The sequence below is a fragment of the Grus americana genome, chromosome 2 (genome assembly GCF_028858705.1).
Source record: "Grus americana isolate bGruAme1 chromosome 2, bGruAme1.mat, whole genome shotgun sequence".
NCBI lineage: Eukaryota > Metazoa > Chordata > Aves > Gruiformes > Gruidae > Grus > Grus americana.
The window spans coordinates 36,614,104-36,633,950 of NC_072853.1; the positions used below are offsets into that span (position 1 = coordinate 36,614,104).

A 19,847-nucleotide genomic window follows, 5' to 3' on the forward strand; every position below is an offset into this window, starting at 1 on the left:
TTTTATGGAAATAAAATAGGCACAATTCCTATGGAAAGTATATGGTCACTGGGGTGCTTGGCATTTTGAAGTTTGAAATTAGTTCATTAATTTAAATGTCTGAAGCTATACAAGAACATATTAACAATACACACATTTTTATTTTTTTCTTCTGCAGCTGCATCATTATACCATTCCAAGTCTTGCATTTCCTTAAATGGCTTCCATAACAATCTCCCATTAATACAGTTACTGGCAGATATTATTCTTGCTTTGCTCTCATTTTAGCAGTTATAACTGATAGTAAATCTCACTCTTTCTGTGAGTGTGCTCCCATTACTTGGATATTCAGAAACCTCTTTGTAATGTGCATTTGATTTTGCAGCGTAGGTGCAATACGCTCTATAAAGCCTAATTACATTTTTCTGTTTGTTTTTAAACTTTAGGAAGTTACTTACTGTTTGGAAAGGATAACTTGTATTTTGCTGAAGTAGTCCATGTTGTATGGAAACCATTAACGTATTAATGAAAGGGCAGAGAGCATAGGTGACAAATTAATTAAAATATCTACTGAATGTGTTGATTTATCCATAAATCTTAGGCAGTATGGATCACATGAGCTGCTGGGGGGGGTGGATCCTGGGGCATAGTGAGAACATATATCTGATATAGTGATGACTGAGAGTTGCTATTTTGATGCTTTTTTAGTGAGCTATGTAAGACATACTGTTGGTCTTTGGTAGGATTTATAGTGGGCATATCACAATTGTCTGCTTTATTGGCTGCCTCAGTGGAAAAGTCTGGGATTGAAGAATGGGCATGGAAAGTGAAATAACATTTTACTTGTTAGGTCAGAATTATTATGGAATTTTAGTCTTGCTCTGCCCATGCTGTAATTCATCTGTGTGTGAGCGGATTTAGTTTTTTGTTGCTGTCAGTATTGATCTCTAACGAGCCTTGCCCATGGATTTTGAAGAAAATCACTCCAATTAAAAACAATGCAGTATGTCACCTATTCGTGCCTCGCAGATTATGTAGGAGGTACTAAATTGCATTTAAAAAGAAAACTTCATGAGAATAGAGGAAAGTCTGCCTATAAATAAATTTCTGGCAGTTTTATTACAGGTATTTTTATGAATTTACAAGTTCATCATATGTCTGTATGGTGGAATCAAATTTAAAAAAACAACAACCACCAAACAAAAAAACCAAAACCGAATCCATAACCCAAAACCCAAGGTTCTATGTTTTAGTACTCGCACAAGTGAGAGTTCAGATATCACCTGGTCTACAGTGGAGATTACTTTTCTTTGTACTTCTTCCACTGTGCTTGGAGTTCACAAAGTAGCTCTTCAGTCCGTATTCTTTATTATTTCAAAATTTATGTCAGGACTTGCTGACCAGCCGCTTATCTTATTCACAGAAATAAATGTGATAATTGTCAACTAATTTCACTTGCTACCCTTACACAAATCTGTACCTTGGTCTCCAGAGATGTAAGCAATGTCCTCCTCCTTTTCTATCAATTTCCTAAAATACTTTGTGGAAGAAGATTATGAGTGTATGCCGATAAATACATTATTTATTTTAACAGATATCAATTATTTCTCAAGGAGAAAAGCTCTTCTTCAAGTCTAAACCTTAGTATTTTTTCCAAAACAAAAATTTACAACCAGAAATACGCTGTTTTGTTTCAAAGTGGCCAGAATACTTGTTGCCTTTATCGTAAAAGAAAAAGTCAACCTGTTGATACTTTACTGACTATAAAATGTAGCTCTAATAACATAGTTTAAAGCATTTTTTTTAATTGCTTGACAATTTACGTTGGCACTTGCAGTGCAAACATACTTTTGCTTGTTTTGCTGTTTGCTTATTTATTTATTTTTTTTAAAGGATCATGACTTACTTTGATACAAAGATACTGAATTTTTAATGAGGCCTCAAACTATTTTCCTGCTACAGTTCTGGGTGAAATCAGTGTTAACTGCACAATGGTGAGATTGTTTGTGGCACCTTTTCTTCTTAGTATAAGAATGAGGGAACCTGAAGACTGTACGTAGAGGAAATAATACGTTCACTAAGCTTGCACACTGTAGTTGATGATCTCTTCTACATATGTCTGAAAGTGGTAGTTGTTCACTCCCTCTTCTAGAGTTGATATTTGTGTTTTGTTCACAACTTACAGTTTTTATGGGGCGAGGAGGTAACGCTTCTTAGGTACTTGGAATACAGATGTGCCTTCACACTGGAAAAGAAAGAAATGACTGTGCATGAATGGAAAATAAAGATGTAAAGCGGTCTGAAATCAGAGAATGGCATGTTGTTCCGGGCCGTATCAGTTGCTTTTAACTATTGTGTTGACCTTTAAAAAGTTTTCTTTTACCCTTTGGGGGATGGAGGATTGAATGGTGATGTTGGAAAATGGCAAGCGTGGAGAATGACGGCCGTGGTGTATTCCGTTTTTATGTCGCAACTAACGCTGATAATTTGTGTACCGCTCGAGGCGGAGACCTGTTCTTCATGTAGGCCTTTGCGCAAGGCCTGCCTACAGACCTTTGAGCACCACCATTAACAGCACTGTGTTACTGCCACAGCCGGCTTTATGCAAGAGTGGGTCCCCTTGAGCTTGGAGGGGCATCCCGAGAGCCTCCTGATTCTTGTATGACTTTGCAGGGGAAAAGGTACGAGCATTGCCTCTTGCTGCAGTGTTGGTTTTCCTTCATTTCAAACTTCAGAAGGGGCTTGAAGAGGGAAGGCAAAGGACTAATAGGTAGTTTCATTGTATCACTTTTCTTCACTGACAGTCTAGTTTAGTTAGGGGAATAAATCTGGAATATACCAGATCATACGTCTGTTGGGTACGTAAGCTTGGTGCTAGTTGCTGTGTAATTCAAGGCTTGGGAAGAAAGATCTTGTTAGTAGTATTTTGAAGGTAGTGCTTCTACTGTGAAACTATCATGTATTGTCTTGGTTTCCAGACAGTATTATTATTAAATGTTTTATGAACAAAGGAAAATCCGCAAAACTTGTCATTTCCATTGTCGCTACGCGGAGCCCCGTGGGCTGCAGCGTGACGGTCAGGAGCCACGTTACTCCTGTGCACGCTCTTTGAGCTGCAGTACTGGCGGCCATGTAGATCAGGAGGTGGGGCCCAAAAATAAATGAGCAGTAGCAAAATACTGGTGAGCAGCCATGCTGGTTGTCAAGAAACAAAATGGTAGTAGAATTGTCATTCTCATTTTGCTGGCATGCAGCAGCTGAAAGACGGGAGATGAGTAGGAAACACTTCTGTCTACACAGGCATTATTGCTCCTCTGTGGAAAAGGTCTCCCCACCGTGGGCTGGGGCTGCAGGTGAGGCAGCAGCTTCCCTTTGGTGTCTCTCTGAACTGCAGGTGTCCAACAGACCTTGTGAATCTCCCTAAATCCCCAAACAATCTAGTAGTGTTGTACTTAACATTTTATTCTGAGACAAGGTGATGCTTTTCGTCAGTGAGGACCCACTCGAAGCCCCATGGTTGTGATCTGTAGAGCTTGTGTGTTTTCTGGGCATTCCTGACGGAATAATGTATTCAGATCTTGTTTGTATATATTTTCTATAAGAATGCTTCTTTGTTAGTGGTGCCCCTGAATAGCCTGTTACTGTAGTGGTATCCTGCCTGTGACTGAAAGAACTTAAGCAGAATTTGTTTGAAGGAGGTTTCTGTGAGATGGCAGAAATGACAGAAAGAATGAAGTTGTTCCTAAATTCCATCTTTCTTGAGACATAATTAGTGCACTTTTTTTTTTTTCTTCTGTTGATGACTCTTGCAGTGTATCTTTCATTTGCTTTATGTTCTGCCTTTTTTGTTTGTCAGAATAAGAAGGCAGAAAACTCTTCTTTGGTAGCTTGCTCGGATACATTTGACATAAAGTACTGTTTGACCTACAAACAGAAATGCAGGTATAATATTTATGTGGGTAGTGATGTGCTCCTTTGCACAGCAATACACAGTTCTTCAGGGAAATGTATGTCCTCTGCTCTTCTGGACTCTTAAGAACTATACTAATGAAGAGCTTTCTGGTTATTTGTCCACAGATACTCGTCACTTCGGTCAGGAGTATTGTAAGTGGAGGTTCAGAGAAGAAATATGCTTCTGTACACACAACTTTTAATAATGGTTGAAAGACATTTTATAAGAACATCAGTTTCTCCTTTTTAGATATTTGAAACTAATGAGTGTTAGAGACAACCAGCCAAGCAGTCAACCAAAAAGGAACCAACCACTTTCACAGAGGGTTCCCATAGATTCTTTTGTGAAAATAAAGGCTGCATACTGTGTAAGTTAATGTAAACATCTTAGTAGCTATCACTGTGACTTTGCAGTAGGCAGCAGGTAGAGAGGAAGTTGCATGCCTGGAGTGATTGTGCAACTGGAAGGGGGTTGTAGTTATGTCTGGAAAAGCAGATAATGCTCTGCAAAGTTTATGTTTCCCTTGTTGTGTTATGTTTAAAACTGCGATGTGCTAAGCATCATATTTTTATTTTTCTATGCCTGTCTCCAAAAAAAGACTAATATTTTTCTCTCAATTTTGTTCCTAGCACACTTGAGATGTATCTGAGTAGTGAGGCCCCCCGCACACACAGACCCTAGAAATCGTTGCCCGCCTCACTGAGTCTTGGTGAGTTGTCTGTATCGTATTGCATTTAATTGGTTTGCGTTAGCATTTTATCTTCCTCACTGGGGATTTTGATACGAGATGTCTTAAATGGATTGTGTGGATACAGCAGAACAAGCCTTGGCTTTAAGTAATGTATGATATTATACAGTGAGTCGAAATACAAACATTTTGGAGACTTTCAAAAATAACACCCAGACTGGTTATTGAAGCAGGGACCTTGCTTTAGTGCCAGAACCAGGAATGGGACTCTGCTGAGAAAGGCCAAAGGGGTCAGTGTGTAAAGTTCTTTCAAATTAAGTTTGTTTGATATTTTATACGGTAACTAGGGAATTGACTTTTCCAAATGTGCTGATTATGGTCTGTTTTATGGAAAAGGTTGAGTATGAAATAATACAAGCTTTTCCATCCAACTATCTGCACTAATAAATTACTTTAATTGAGGGTTGAAATTGGTATAATGACACTGATGACTTAAACTGCTTGTTGCTCAAGAAGTACTGTCTGATGACTCCATCAGGCAGTGCTGTGTCTGTTTAACTCTGCTCACAAGGAGGGATAATACTGCTGAGAATTAGAAAAAGGGACCCCTGTGGATTGTTTAAATGCAGACTAATAATAGTTTGGTAGTGCAGTGAAAGTAAGTAGAATATAAATGTCGTGTTTTTATTTTAAGTAAGTTTAATATATCAATGTACTCACTTGGTATAAATCTTTTACAAATATGCATTTGAGATTTTATGTGAGAACCTTTTCAGGGTACTCATGAATAAAAGTTGTCTTTTAACATGTAGAGTGACTTATTAAGGTCAGAAATATGTATTTTTGAGGCTTGCACACTAAATATAGAGGTGGGAAATGAGCCTGCTGAAAAGGTTTTTAGTTGTTTGGGGGATAACTGTTTATAAAATACTAACTGTTAATGGGTAAAATTATGTATGTCCACATCAAGTATCATTTCCTCTTTTGTTAATTATGTTGAGCAATTTTTGCAAACTAACAATGCTTTTCTTTCAACTTACTGAATTTTTCTAGCATCAGTGAATGAAAACAGTTAAGCTTTCCAGTGCTTCTGGTTTTTCTACCTCTTCCCTTGGCTGTTCTGATAAAACAATTTGTAGTTCATTGTGTTCAGTGAAGTTTATAATACTGGTTAATAGTTTGTTTATGTATTATATTAACTTGAAAATGCTCAGCCACATAGATGTTATTACTTATTTACACTTATTACTTACACTATATTACTTATTATTTGTTTACACTTCTTATCTGGGCTGCATAATGATCATAATATGCATGTGCAGATCTCAATAATAAGCTGCTTTTGTGATCATTTAAGCAAATTGTTTTACAAAAAGGAAATAGTAAGAATCTAAAATTTTTTTTTCTAGCATATAGCAGTAATAATAGAATGAGTTAGGTATGTGTAATAAAGAAAAATGTCACTGACAAAATTCTCCAAAGAAAACATGAAAATTTATTGTCACATTGATAATATGTTCGTTTTCAGTTCTCAGTTGTAATTTTCCATTAAAAGAAGGAATGCATTAAGTAAAGACTAAAAAGGTAAATATTCAAATAAAAAGCAATTTGCATATAATTGCTTCCCCCCCCCCCAATTAATATATGTGGGCAAAAAACCCCACTCTCTTGCTTAGTGTTGCTGCATTCTGCACCGAAGTTATAAATTTGGTTGTGACTGTGCCAGAAAGTAATCTAGTGCCTTTACAGATGCTGACTAAAACATATTTGTTGTGGCTGAAACATTCAAAACCTTTAATAAGAGCAAATAGGAGATAAATATTTGTATATGAAGTCTCTGGTGATGACAGTGAGGAAGAAACCACTGTAAAAAATGGATGTCATGAAAGGAGTTGGAGGGCAAGGATGGAGAGGTAGTTCTTCACTCAAAATATTCTTTTGCTCTAAAGTGGGTAGTTATCCATGTGTTCATGTGATAGTTCAGCAAAAGTAAGTTGCATAAGACAAGGAATAGTTTTGTTGCCTTTGAATTCTTGGAGATTCTTCCATTGATTTCTCAATGTCCAGGATTTCAGTCCTGTCTTTGTACTTAGATGTTCACCTTCTCCATCACAAGATCGGAGAGCTGTAACTGTTTATTTTAAGCACTCCACCCATCTGAAATTATACTAGTGCCTGAAGGACGTATAAGTCGGAGTTTCATTTAAGAAATCCTGGCCTCAGCTTTTGACTGGAGTTGCCTGTGGAATAGGTGTTGGGTTTGACTGTGTCTTGTCAGACTGTCCCACCACAGTGACTGAAATTGTGCACGTTCAGCCTGTCTACAGCTGTATTAAGCAGTAGTTTCACTTTCCAAAAAAACAATTCTTATTGGATCTGTTTTTATATGATATAACGGATAAGAGTGTGAATCTCGGACTGGTTAAATTACTTTAGAATATGTGTACATGAACTGATAAGAAATAATGTAAATGACGGAATTTGTGGCTGATGACTTGGAACGTTGTCAAGTGGGGTGGTGGGAAGGAGCTGCTGTGTGCTACCAAAAAGCTGTGCAATTAGGATGGTGAGAAGTTTAGACTTTAAAAAAACCCACCAAACAGATGAAAATACTAACTTTAATTCCTAGTTTAAAAGTTTTCAATCAGAAAACAATTTTTTTCTCTTTTTCTTTTTGCATGAAATAAGGTTGTTTCGTAAGCAACATTTCTCAGCAAAAAAAAAAAAAAAAGAAACTTCATGTTTTCTGTCACTCTCGATCTGGAGAGCCTGTTTCAATCTAACTTTGTAGTGATTTCATTGGCATTTGTGTTGTAGTTAGTGTCAAGTGTGATAAATAGAAAATATTTGTGTGTCTGTTTTGAGTTATAGTACTTATTGCTGTTTACAGCAGTAGTAGATAAAGAAAATTCTGACAGATGTCTCATTTTTGACTGTGTCCTCCTAATACGTGTGCGTGTAAAAGGAATGCTGTCAGAAAATGAAATGCAATACTGAAAAATAGAGTGCCTTATATTGAAATGAGTTTTAAGAGCCTTCAGTATTAGTTTAAGGAGGCAAGTGAGGAACCTACAGTAGGTTCCACGTATCAAATCTGAATAAGAGAGAGCTCATTTCTATCAGCATGCAACGCCGGATTCGGATGGTGCCTACCTGGAGCTCTGGAGTGAGTTCAGAGCACTTTAATTCCCACAGGACCTGTGTTTCTGAAATGCCTGAAATAAAATACAAGTATGGATAGTCTTTACTGAGTCAGTCTTCTCATTTGCAGAGGGATCTGTGAGGGATATTCAATCTACGTGGAATTGGTTTGTGATAAAAGGAATGTGTTGCCATTCCTAGACCTCGAAATTGGGGAGTTGTGTTTTGCATGAAATATGATCCAGTTTTTCTGTTTTCAGTCACTCCTGTTCAGCAGCGACGTTAGTTAACGTGAATTGCCTATAAAGATGCCTGTAAAAGTGGATGCTTGATTATAGTGAATTTAATGCAATCAGCGTTAAAATGATACTCCTAATCTGAGAGTGAAGTTCTGTGTGGGCAGTACAATGAGAACAGCAGTATTGAGAAATGAGCATCTATTAAGATTTTACAGTTGCACCGCACAGATATTTTTTTCCTCCTAAAATTGCTCAAGTAAATCTTTGAATTTTTATTTTGTGGAAAAGCTGAAATTTACACAAATGCAATATATTGCATTTTCTTGAAAATTGATGAAAATTGAGAGTATTTGTAGAGAGAAATCTCATCATGCTTGCAACTCACAGAACTAGATTTGTTAATAATGAAAACAGTTTTGAAGTACTTTCATAGTTTTGAGGCCACAGTGGTCAAATTCATTATAAATATGGAGTATACTATTCTTGAAAATGTAAAACTCATTAATAACTGCAAACGGATTTAAATGGAGTGCTCTGTCAGTGAACTTTTTACTGAATAGATGGAACCAAACTTCAGATATATATATCCAGGACTGATGAAAACACTGTCATTCAATTGATTGAAGCTTGCCTTTTCTATGTAGCTGTATCTTGAAGATTATTTTTAACATTTCAGTTTCAGTGAGATAAATAAAAAAATATTTAGGAAATGAGATTGCTAACTTGATTTTATTCACTTCTTAAATATTGGTTTTGACTTAGTAATGGGCTTTGCTAAGATTTTTTCATTTCTTACCTTGATAGGAACCTTTTTATATGGGCAAAGGTATGGTATATACGCATTTACGCATTTCCAGAAGAAATAGCTGTCATTATCATCTGTGGAAAATCAATATATATTTTAAATACAGATTGATGACATTGTACCACCAGTATTGGAGCCTGGGAAGTCTAGAGGGGTCAAGAACAGGACAACTGAGCACTTGCATCATCAAAGATGATGAGATGCATTTACTTGGGCAGATTTTCCTCTGGGCCTGCCTTTAGCTCCTGAATTGGGAAGAGTGAAATATTTACCCGGCTCGGCTCTTGACAGTAAATAGTATTAATTAAATACAGGGCTTGAAAATGACACTGGTATTTCAGATTAAGGCCAGTAGATTTTTGCCTTGGCTTTCTGGAAATTGAATTCCAGTAGTCTGTTTATTTGACAGCATTATAATACAATAATTTGAGGTTCATGGATATTTCTGTACATTAAAGTGGGCGAATTTTTTTAATGTTGCAATGCTGGGATGTTAGGCTCAGAAGACTTATGTGACTAGAATAGTAAGTGAATTTGCAGCTGGTTAATATAAAGTGTGGCACAGTGTGTTTCCATCTGATTAGTTTACCTTTATATTAACTGGACTGGCAAGAAATGGCAGGTTTTCTTTTTAAAACAAACTTTGGGTGTTGAAAAATTCGTATGAATGGTCTTAGGTAAGTTGCAGATGTTAAGAAGTGTTATTAATATTATTTAGAAATATTGCTGAGTTTTAAAGTGTCATTGAGAAGGGCTTTAACTATTCAAATTGTTTTACAAAATCCTCCTCTAGTCATCTAACCATGAGCAAAAAGGGGTACTGACACTCCTATGTCCACATTATCTGTCAGTGTGTAAATGCATTGGTAAAACTCTATTTACAGCTGTGGCCATGATAAATGAAGAACATGCTCTGTTCTCCTGTTCCGACATCGCTGTTTTTATGGTCCAGATTCTTCTCTTCTTTCATTATCAGTACTTTTGTTCCTTCAGTAATCCCAGTTCAATAAACTGCAGTGTTCTGTACACACCAAACTGTTTCTTTCAAAATGACAGCAAGAGGCAATCTAGAAATATTTACAATTAGAGTTGAGAAAAGAATTAGTCTTTATAGTAGGTATTGCAAATCAGTTCATCCTTGAGGGAAGCTGTAGTAGTGTCAGAGGGATTTAAAATGTTTCCATTCATGGTTTTTTAGCGTGTTTTTCTTTTGCTTAATTTGGGTATTCTCACTTAAACTTTGAATCATCGTCCTTACAAGTAACACATGGAATCAAAGATGCCTTTTTGTGTCGGATTCCTTTTGTCCTTCAGTATCTCGGTACCTGTTTTACAGCAATGAAAGAGTGAGATGTCTCCTACATTTCTTTGTTCAGGTTGTAAGCTTGAAACTCTACTGTGTGGTGCCACAGTTTAATAGTATTTTAACATGGGATAAAAACATCTACATTTCTCTAAAAGTAGGTGGCCAACACACATGAAATTTCACTTGGGTTAATTTTTATGGCCTTTCAGTTTTCAGTTGTGGTTTTTTGCTTGGCTTCTCTTCACAAATCCTGGTTAACTCTGTTTTTATTGCTCAGTCCTGCTGAACAGACTCATGTAAAACTTTTCTTGTCTGGAGTTACAGTATGTAACTTCCAGAACGTATCCTGCAGTGGAATAGGGTTTATGTGCGGCTGATGGTACATGAAACTTGATGCGTGACCACTGGTGTTTAAAATATTCCTTGTCCCTGACTGTGATTTTAGTTTTTCCTTCCTCTTGAGCTCACTCTTTTGTCATTATCCAAGTTCTAGGCTCTTTATCAACACTGAAATATTTGAGGAATCAATACATGTGAGTCTCTTGTATAACACTATGGTTGTCACACTTAAAAAATACTCGACACAAATCCACATAAGCAAAAAAAAACCCCAAACACCCCAAATTAGGCCATTTTATATGAAATATCCCATGCTATTCTACCGCTATCACACCGTACGCTCAGTACCACCGCTACTGTACACCACAGTACTACAGTGCCACAACCTGAAGGGTTAAATGGATTTGTTCTATTAATTTTCTGCTTTTGTTGGTTAGTGTCAAATATACTGTGTGTGTAGCACATCTGATTCATAGTAGTTTGTATTTATTTTTGATTATCAGCATGGACCCATGCAGTTGGTGCTCTGGTCCTCTTCTAGGTACTGTGGGCACTTCCTAAAAGAAAAAAAAAAAAGTATCAGGTTGCTGATGATGAACTTGATTCCAGTAACAGTAGTTGTCAGAGTTACCTCCTACTTAGTCTTCCTCTTATTTGCTTCATCACTCCATTTCTGAGCTATTTCCTTCCGCCTCCAGCTTCCAGGAGAAGTGTTCTGTGTGTTGTGGTCTTCTGGTACAATCTGATAAAGCTTTGGGATAGTCCATTCTCCTCCACCTTTGCCATCAGTCAGAGCCCCTGGGCAGCAACGTAGGAGTAGCAATGTTTTGGGTCAGGACAGCTTGATCCATGGTTGTGAGACTCTCTAATAAGAGTTAGACGTATTTGAGTGTTTTTTAAGGGGGAATTACTTACTGAAAATGTATTTTTGGGTAGTTTGAAGCTATTAATGAATTGGCTTGAATTTCATAAGTAGCTTGGTTAAGGAAGGAGGAAAATTCCCTAGTAATCAGAAATGCTCTAATGGCTCATCTAGGAAATTTTAAAATTAAAAGTTTTGAATTTCAAAGCTAGAGTCACAGGAAGAATTAATAAGCCAGAGGGTGACAGCCCGGCCACAGGGTAGAGCTCTGAGTGAGGAGCCAGGGTATGGTTTCGGGGGCACAGCCTGTGTCCTGGCTAGAGGGACGGCTCACGACAAGTCAGATAGGTCGTCTGCTTCCCTGTGTCCGGTCTCGCTCCCCGGGAGCTGCAGTTTACCCAGCTTCTCCTGCGTCCAGGGTGGCCCTGCCTCTCCCCATTGCGCTAGGCTGGGGACGGGCGGGTTGCCAGCGTTTTACAGCCGTGGCAGAGAGCGGCTCCCAACATCACCCGCTTCACCTGGGGTGACTGCAGGGGCTGGGGAGCCCTTTACTGTACCCGGATGGGCACCAGCACATGGGGAAATGGGCGTACGCCTGTCTTCAGCCGCCGAAGCGGGGAGAGGCAGGTAGCTGCACGCCCCTCCTGAACATGGGACACGGGTACAACAAGATGGAGGGGGGAGTCAGGATGCTCCTGATTCAGAGCAGAGGTTTGCATTTGGGTCTTCTGCCTCTTAGGAGATTAGTGCCATCTCTGGGCTGCTGAATGACTTTGCGCGGAGCTTGCGGCCTGTGAAACGGCTCTGCCTTTTTTTGGTGCGTAAATACTTTGTTGGAGAACTGAATTTCCTACGTTGGCGGTGAGCGCCCTATCTGTTGCGTGTGCCCTACAGTTAAGGACAGCAGTTTCGTCACTTGCTTACTTTTATAGATTTAATTTATTTATCTGCTACCCATAAGGTTGTCTTCTCAGCCAAGGTACTGCAAAGGAAGCTAAGGTATACATTCACAGATATATTTAGCAATTAAATCCCCTTGTGGATGCTCTTAATGCTTTGAGATAGCTTACCCTACTTTGACGTGAAGTAAGCTATCATCTGAAACAAGGGCATTTTTCCTGGTGAATTGAGTATTTGTGCAACTTGAAACAGTTTTAAACACTTTTTTTCCTGTTCAGTGGCTGAAATGAAAAATCCATTATAGGCCCAGCTCCGTTCCTCATATCAGAGATATCATTGTCCATAATTAAATGGATACGTTTGACTACAAAGATATAATACAAATTAAAGTTTCATATGGTTGCCACTGCGTATGCCATCTTTCTTTCCAAATCCTTTGATAAGGTCAGTGTGAAGTATTTTACCATGTAACACTGATGAATTCTTGAAAACTTGAAAAGATCAGAATGAGACATATTTAGATCACTCAAAGAAAATGAGAAATAAAAATGTGAACAGTATATAACATGTCTGGCAAAGGTAAAATTTAAAAAGGTAAAAATTTAAAACCACTAATAAGTGAGTATTTTGTGTTATGGCGGGAAGGGCCATATACCATAACTTTTTCTTGCCGTTTACATGATTTGGGGTCTTGCTGTTTACATGACTTGGGGACTGTTCTTACTATTGCAGTTTTGTGGAAATATCATTGTATAAGCATAGTGATAACTTTTTCATAATGAGCTGTACTTTGTTCTGTTACGTTTGTGTAAATAATTTTTACTTAAGTTGTATTGCAGAAGCTGAGAAAGGAAGACGGCAAGCCTGCTCTTAGAATTTCCTTGGGGGAGGAGGGACTTTTTTAGAAAGATGAGATTCTGAGAAGGGAAATAAGAGGGTTTCTTGCAGAAAGGTTGAGTTAACTAGCAATACAGCAAAGATGAAAATGTAAAATCCAATATTAGGTCAGACCTTCTGCTAATTGAAAATATTTCTCGCTTGCATTAGCTGAATGTGAGGATGACACAGTGTTTTACTTTTTTTAACTGATTTTGCTTACCACTGGCAGGGAAGGAAGTCAGTAAGAGGGGAACTGGTATTTTCTTACACAGACAATGTCTTGAGTAGCAGAATAAATTAATGCGATGTGGTTTTCTGTGAGGGTGAATACCTGCAACAGCATGACAGTATTTTATTTAATATTTTAACAATTGAAAACGTGTGGAGTTTTTCTTGTGTGTGTATGTTTGTTTCTACATTGTAGTTTGTACTGATTGTATCATCAGTTTTTTCCTCTGTCCTGTCGCTTTGTTCAGGGTACTGGGTAATATCAGCCACTCTCAATACCATGCCAGCAATGGGCTCTGTGGCTGTTATTGTGCCAGGCTTCTGCCGTTCTTGTGCTGGGTTGAACAGGCAGTTAAAACGATTTATTCAGGTTGGATGAGGGTCAGCTACAAAAATTGAACATATTGGTACCTTGGACAACTCTTTTCCTGTTTTTCTGTTTAATCAACAAATAATTTAGATAAGGTGGCAGGATTTGGGGACTTAGAATGTTTGCCCCTGCATGTGATGGAAATTTCCCTGTAATTATGCCCATGGGAATGATCTTACATGGGTAACGACAGGGATGCAGCTAGTCCTTGTGCTAGAGAGACAGGAATTTACTCTTCAGGTTTGCCAGAGGTGTACTGAACAAGTCACTTGAGCTCTAAGCCCCTTGCTTTCTTAGCTGTAAAATGGGGCCAACCCTCATTATTTTTCTTCATATGCAGAATACAGTTTCATTTTTGTTCATGGATTGCATAGGGAAAATAAAAACATATTTATGTATTTAATTTCCTCAAATGTAAATAAAATGCCTGCGTCTGTCTCACTGTGTTGTAAATTAATACCGAAATTGTAAAAAATGCTGGAGACAACTTGCCTATTAAAATGTTGAAGCAATGGCCTTTTGCTATTTCATTAAACAAGAATCAACCTAGATTGTTTTGAGTTAGCAATATTTTTGTCTGCTTATGTTATAAGATAAAACATTGAGTATTGACTTAACTTCACATTTCACAGAGGAAGAATTAAAAATTATCTCTGTGAAGGGTGACTATGGAGTTACTCTTTGAAATTCTAATTTAACACTTTGGTAATGGGTCAAGCCTGCTCTGAATCCTCTGTGGGATTATTTGATTTGCTGTCTGGTTAACCTCAAGGAAAATGGGATGTCTTTAAATTACTAGAGGTGCTAGCTATCACCTTATAATGGAGCCACAAGGGAGAATTTGTTGTTTTAAATTAGGATTGTCACCTGATGACTAAGGGATTATATGAATGGGGCTTCCTTTTAAGATCTACCTTGAGGTTGAAAGTTGCAAATTTTTTTCTTCTTACCATCAACTGTATAATTGGAGACTGATATAATTGAGGGATAAGGGGAAAATGTCTTCTTCACCCGAGGGGGGGATGGGGTTAGGGTTAAGTTATTTGTTTTGTCTTCAGTGTTATTTATGCATGGAGGAGTCCTTCTTTTGTGTTTATTTTATTTGCATAAGTGTTTTGTGCCCCAGTGAGAAGAATCTTTATTTTTTCATAATAAAATTGATTATTAAATGAAATTAATGTGACTGTGGAACTGAAGGGAGAAGTTCTGCTTTTTATAAGTAGACAAAGAAGCAGCCTGAATATTTTGCAAGTTTATGCATGTAATGTTTGTCCTGCCAAAACCTTTAAAATTAATTTGCAAAGTATTGAAATACAAGTACTCAAATGTTTTATGCCATGTCATACATAAAGGGAGTATTTGGCAGTTAATTAGAAACTTGAATTTGGGGGGGGATAAAGGCAGAATTTCAGTTAATAATGAATTCACTCCAACATTGTACTTTTCACTCTATTTTATGTTGGATATTCTGTGCATATTGCTATTAAAATTTTTTCAGCCGCAGTTCACCTTTAAAAACCATATAACATACCTAGTCATATTTTAGCAGGTTACATATTTCTATATCTTACAAATTAAATTGAATTTTTAAGCATCTATAGTTTGTGATGTCATAGGGTATAAATTAATACAATGAAAAGCTTAGCATAATACATCATTTTAACGGCACTTACTGTCTCTTCAGGAGTATTGAATGGAGACAAGCCGTGCGGCGTGCATTGCATATACTGAGAAATTTCACAAGACTTTTTGACATCAGTTTTGAAATGAGTCGTGGGCTCAGCTCCAGTGCTGCTCTGAGTGTAGCCTGGCTTGCAGAACTTTCCATTGCCAGTCTGTCACATACCACGTGCCTGCATTTCACCTAAGGTCTCTGATTTGAATAACTGTGGCTATACATCGTTTGAATTGCCTGTTTAACAGAATTTACTTACTGTTGCTTCTCAGAACTTTGTTTTATTTTTTTTTTTTAAGAATACCAGTATATTTATTCTTGTACAGTTCCAAGTATATCAGTTTGTAACCAATTTTTAATTTGTATACCAACACGCTGTGGCATGCTTTTGAAGTTGGCAACAGCTATGGAAATGTAAGTCTTGACCAGGTCTGAGAACTTGGGATTGTGGGAGGAAATACTGGGTAAAACAACATAGTCATCAGTTTTGTACATGTGTAGGGGAGGAAAATTTTTTAGGATGTGAAAGTTTTTCTGTCCTTTCTAGGAGCTGACAGAGATGTAAATAACATAGTGCAATATGGATTATAAAGATAGAAAACACGCAGATTATTTTACAATATTTCCATCAAAAGTTTGTTTATAAAGGTAAAAAAGCACCTCTGGAGCAAGACAGATCAGATGGTAGCTCTATTTCCATGTGTACAACGAAGTCTGGTGGCAGCAGAAGCGAGTGGGGCTGGGCTCGCCAGCGTCTATCTGAAGAATTGCTAGCATGCACGAGTTGGGCTGCTTTGCCAGTTCAAGCTGGATAGCTTTCTGGTGATAGGAGAGGTCCTACAGCTACCCGTTTGCTGGTTACTAAAAATAGTGGTGCTGGAGTAAGCAGCAAAGCACTAAGTAAGTACAGCAGCAAAGCACTAAAAAACCTCCCCAACCATCTAAACCCCAAGATTTTAACGAGTAAATGCTTAAACAAAAGGCACCATCTCCCCGCAGTAGGCAGAGTCACAGGCCAGCTCGTCCCCGGAGTCCGGCCAACTGGCCAGCTTCTGCAGCATGCCCTGAAGGTCATTCATTTGAGCTATTTGGAAAGAAGGTGCATTCAAGATGCAGAGGTAAAAAAGCTCTTGCAGGGAATGCTTGATTTGCTTCTCTTCTTTTTCCTGGAAGGGAAATATAAACTGAACTGGCTTTTTGACTCCAGCTGTAGTAGGGCAGTATGGGAGTTCACACAGACAACTTCCAGACAGAAACCTCAAATATGCAGTATTATTGTGAAATAGAAATCTTCATATCAGGGCTGCTATCAAGTGTGAAGAAGAGTGATTTTTATTATTGGTAGATGAAGTGCATCTTGATTTGTCTTTCCCTTAACTCTGAGGTGACCTCTCAGATGGTGAAAGGTGGCTCAAACTATTATTAGCTGAAATCTGGAGATTTCCTGAATATAAACTTATATGACTTGGAGATTTTTTTTTTTCAAGCTTTCTTATAGCATGCATAGAGAAGTGATAAATATGGTCAAAGTCCTAATGGAAAATTTCTTCAGTATTGTAGGGAATGTCTTCTGAGTTGAGGTTTTGAGGGATTGTTTGTCATGAAAGAACCAGTCACTCAGCAAATCTTCTACTAGTAGTTTGGGTTGTATTTGGGTAGGTAACTTGTAAGACATCTCTTTGTGATCACGTCACTTCCCGCAATGGCAACAACAACTGCTTTCATGGGAAACCAGTAGTAAGAACATAGATTGATGGAGTTTTTTTAGTTTTCTTTAATGCAGTTAAACATCTGGAAGTGAGCAGAGCCATCATCATGTGAGCAGCCAGCTTTCTACAGAATCTCAGGAAATACTCTTGACCGCTTTTTGCGAATGTCTGTTACAGTTATCTGGTGTCTATTTCTTGTTCAAGATACTCAATTTGGTGGCCTGTACACATTGTTAGGGTTGGTTTGACATCTGGCCAATACTCCTTCCTGCTTACTGTTAAGTACTTATCATGCTTGTTGCTTTGTGTGAAATTAATATATATTAAGCTTCACTATGGTCTTGTGAGGTAGGGGTTGTACGGCAAAGTCAGTGGCAGAAATTAGGGTAAGAACTTTTAAACTGTGTGCTTTCTAGATATTAATAAGAAAATCAGTAGGGTGACGGCTAGTTGCAAATAAGACAGTCTAATTTGTAAACATTGATAAAGCTCAGTCAACTAAGTTTCATTTGTAGAAGCACTCTGTATGGCAGAGTGAGAAGTTGGTAACCAAGTACTATCTGTGTAAATAAGCTCTGTCCTAGTGAACTTTTTGCCTTCAGACCTGTGCTGTGTTTGTATTAGCTGGGTCTTTAAATACAGAATAAACGAACAAGAAAAATAACTCTCTGGCAACAAGTAAGACAAACACTTCATAAGGTGTTTAAGAAAAACAATCTTGATTTCCCTCTCTTCCCCCTCTACTTCTCTGCCTTCACAGGCTTTGCTTTCTGCTCGTGTCCGGCTAAGATAATATAGTAAATGTCTGAGCTCTCGCAAGTCGGGCTGTCACATTGATGTTTAACTGACTTTGAAGCAGTGCAGCTGTAAAGGGGAAATGAATTCTGTTCTCTGTCAAAGCCTGTAAAAGAGTGTTTGTTTTAGCAGCTACTGAAGATGGAAGTGTTTATTCCATGACTGTGTTGGTTGTCAAAGCTGGATATATTTTCCTGTATTAATAATATTTGGAATTTTTCATTAGTTATCATTTCCTGTTGGTTCTTGAAAGGAGTATTGAGATGCTGATCACTGTCTCAACCTTTTTAGCTCTTCTTTCTGCATTCGAATGGGAATCTTGGAATTCCAGGGGGTGTGTGTGTCTGTGTTTGTGTGCGCACGCATGTGTAATTATGTATTATATAAAATTTTAAAAGCAGTTGCAAATGTCCGATATTTTTTTGACCCAAAAAGGCAATAGGTTTTTGTACAAGGGACAGAAGGGCAGCTCTTCCAGGTTGTCAGGTGATAGAAGACTGTACCTAATATGTGTGAAATGCAACTGATTACACATCATCTTGGGGTTTTTTGGTATGACTTCTGTCACAGACTTTTGCTCCTGATGTATAGAATTGTCTCTTGACATGAAAAGACTGACCAGGATCTGGATACTTATTGTTACTGAAATGTAAGTTACTCTGTGTAATTTATTTCAAAAGTAGCTTATCGCATGCACTTACCAAATTTTAGCCATTCAACACAAACAAAATCCTCCTGAAGTGTTTCCGACACATTGTTGCTATAGTGAGGGGGGGAAAAAAAAGGTGAAGTAATGGGGTTGGAGTATTTCTGGGTGGTGTTTTTTGGCTATTTAAGATAAATCATCTAGAGCTGAAACTTAATTAAGTATAAGGGTTTGAAGTTGGAAACAATAACCACGCTAAGTAAGCCTGTCACGATCTTGGCATCATTAGAGGAGAGAGCAAGCGGTGAGGGAAGCTGGATTTGTGCTGGTGTTGCTTACAATGGTATGTAACTTACTAATTACCTTTGCTGTAAAATGGTTGGTAAAAAGCCAGAATACTGCTTCCCTAGTTCCCTAGGATCCTTGTTTTGAGAGGATTACACTTCCCGGTGTTTTTACAAGAATTACATGGATGCCAAAATGTTTCCCAAGCTTCTCTTTGATGGTCGGTACAATGTAACAGGGAAGGCTGACCAAATTTACTGAGGAAGTGAGTAGGAGAGAGAGAAAAAGGTTTGAGAAATGAATCCGATAGCTGTGTATTTATGCATCTTCCCTACCCTCCTCATTTTTAGTCTGGTTTCTAAAGGAAACGAAACTCATGTGATCATGACTGAGACAAAACATGTTTATCTGCCTTTGTGGCGTAGTGTGTGTGTTTGCCGTTTCCTTCCTCTGCTCCAAAGAAACTGTGTTCCTATAGGTTGCAAGAAAATACGTGGTCAGGTAGGTGACTGCCATCCTGTTAGTGAAAGAAAGACCTTACCTGTTGACAACCCTGATTCGGCATCAGAAAATCATTATGGGAGAGCAAAATTATGGATGGCTGAGGACACAGTCGGTCAAGTGCAGAGGTGTTGGCGTGTTTGTCAAACTAAATTTCCATGCGCCTCACTCTTTCTGCTTGACAGCCGGAGATTGAAACGTCTTTTGATGCAGAGGAATTGTGAGGTTTAAGACTTGTGTATTAAAAATCAGAACCTATATCAAGACACTGTCTTATGTGATTCAAAATCTATTGATAGAAATCACATACAATGTTAATACAATCTTCTGAGATATATATGGGTAATTAAAATTTAGAACTCCCTTTCTTTAAAGAAAAACATGAAAAGCTCTACGTACACTGAGAAATTCAGGTTGAACATGCAAATTATGGATCGTTTTGTTGTAATAAAGTGCTGATAGTTGTAGTCTTATTTTTTTGTGTCTACGGGCTAGCTGTAATGCCAAGTCTTAACATCCATTTTTTTTGGTAAGTTTTTTCAAGGTAG

The 19,847-nt window shown here is 37.9% G+C and overlaps 1 protein-coding gene across 5 annotated transcripts in view; it reads left to right on the forward strand.

Moving 5' to 3' along the window:
- Positions 1–19,847, forward strand: part of NCOA2 (nuclear receptor coactivator 2) — a 193,084-nt gene that overhangs the window by 5,522 nt on the left and 167,715 nt on the right. For 4 of the 5 annotated variants that reach the window (XM_054818103.1, XM_054818101.1, XM_054818098.1 and 1 more), the window contains exon 2: positions 4,561–4,640. The exons of the other annotated variant lie outside the window; for it this stretch is intronic. The gene's annotated coding sequence lies outside the window, so the exon portion shown is untranslated. The remainder of the gene's footprint in view (positions 1–4,560; positions 4,641–19,847) is intronic. 5 annotated transcript variants of the gene reach the window in all.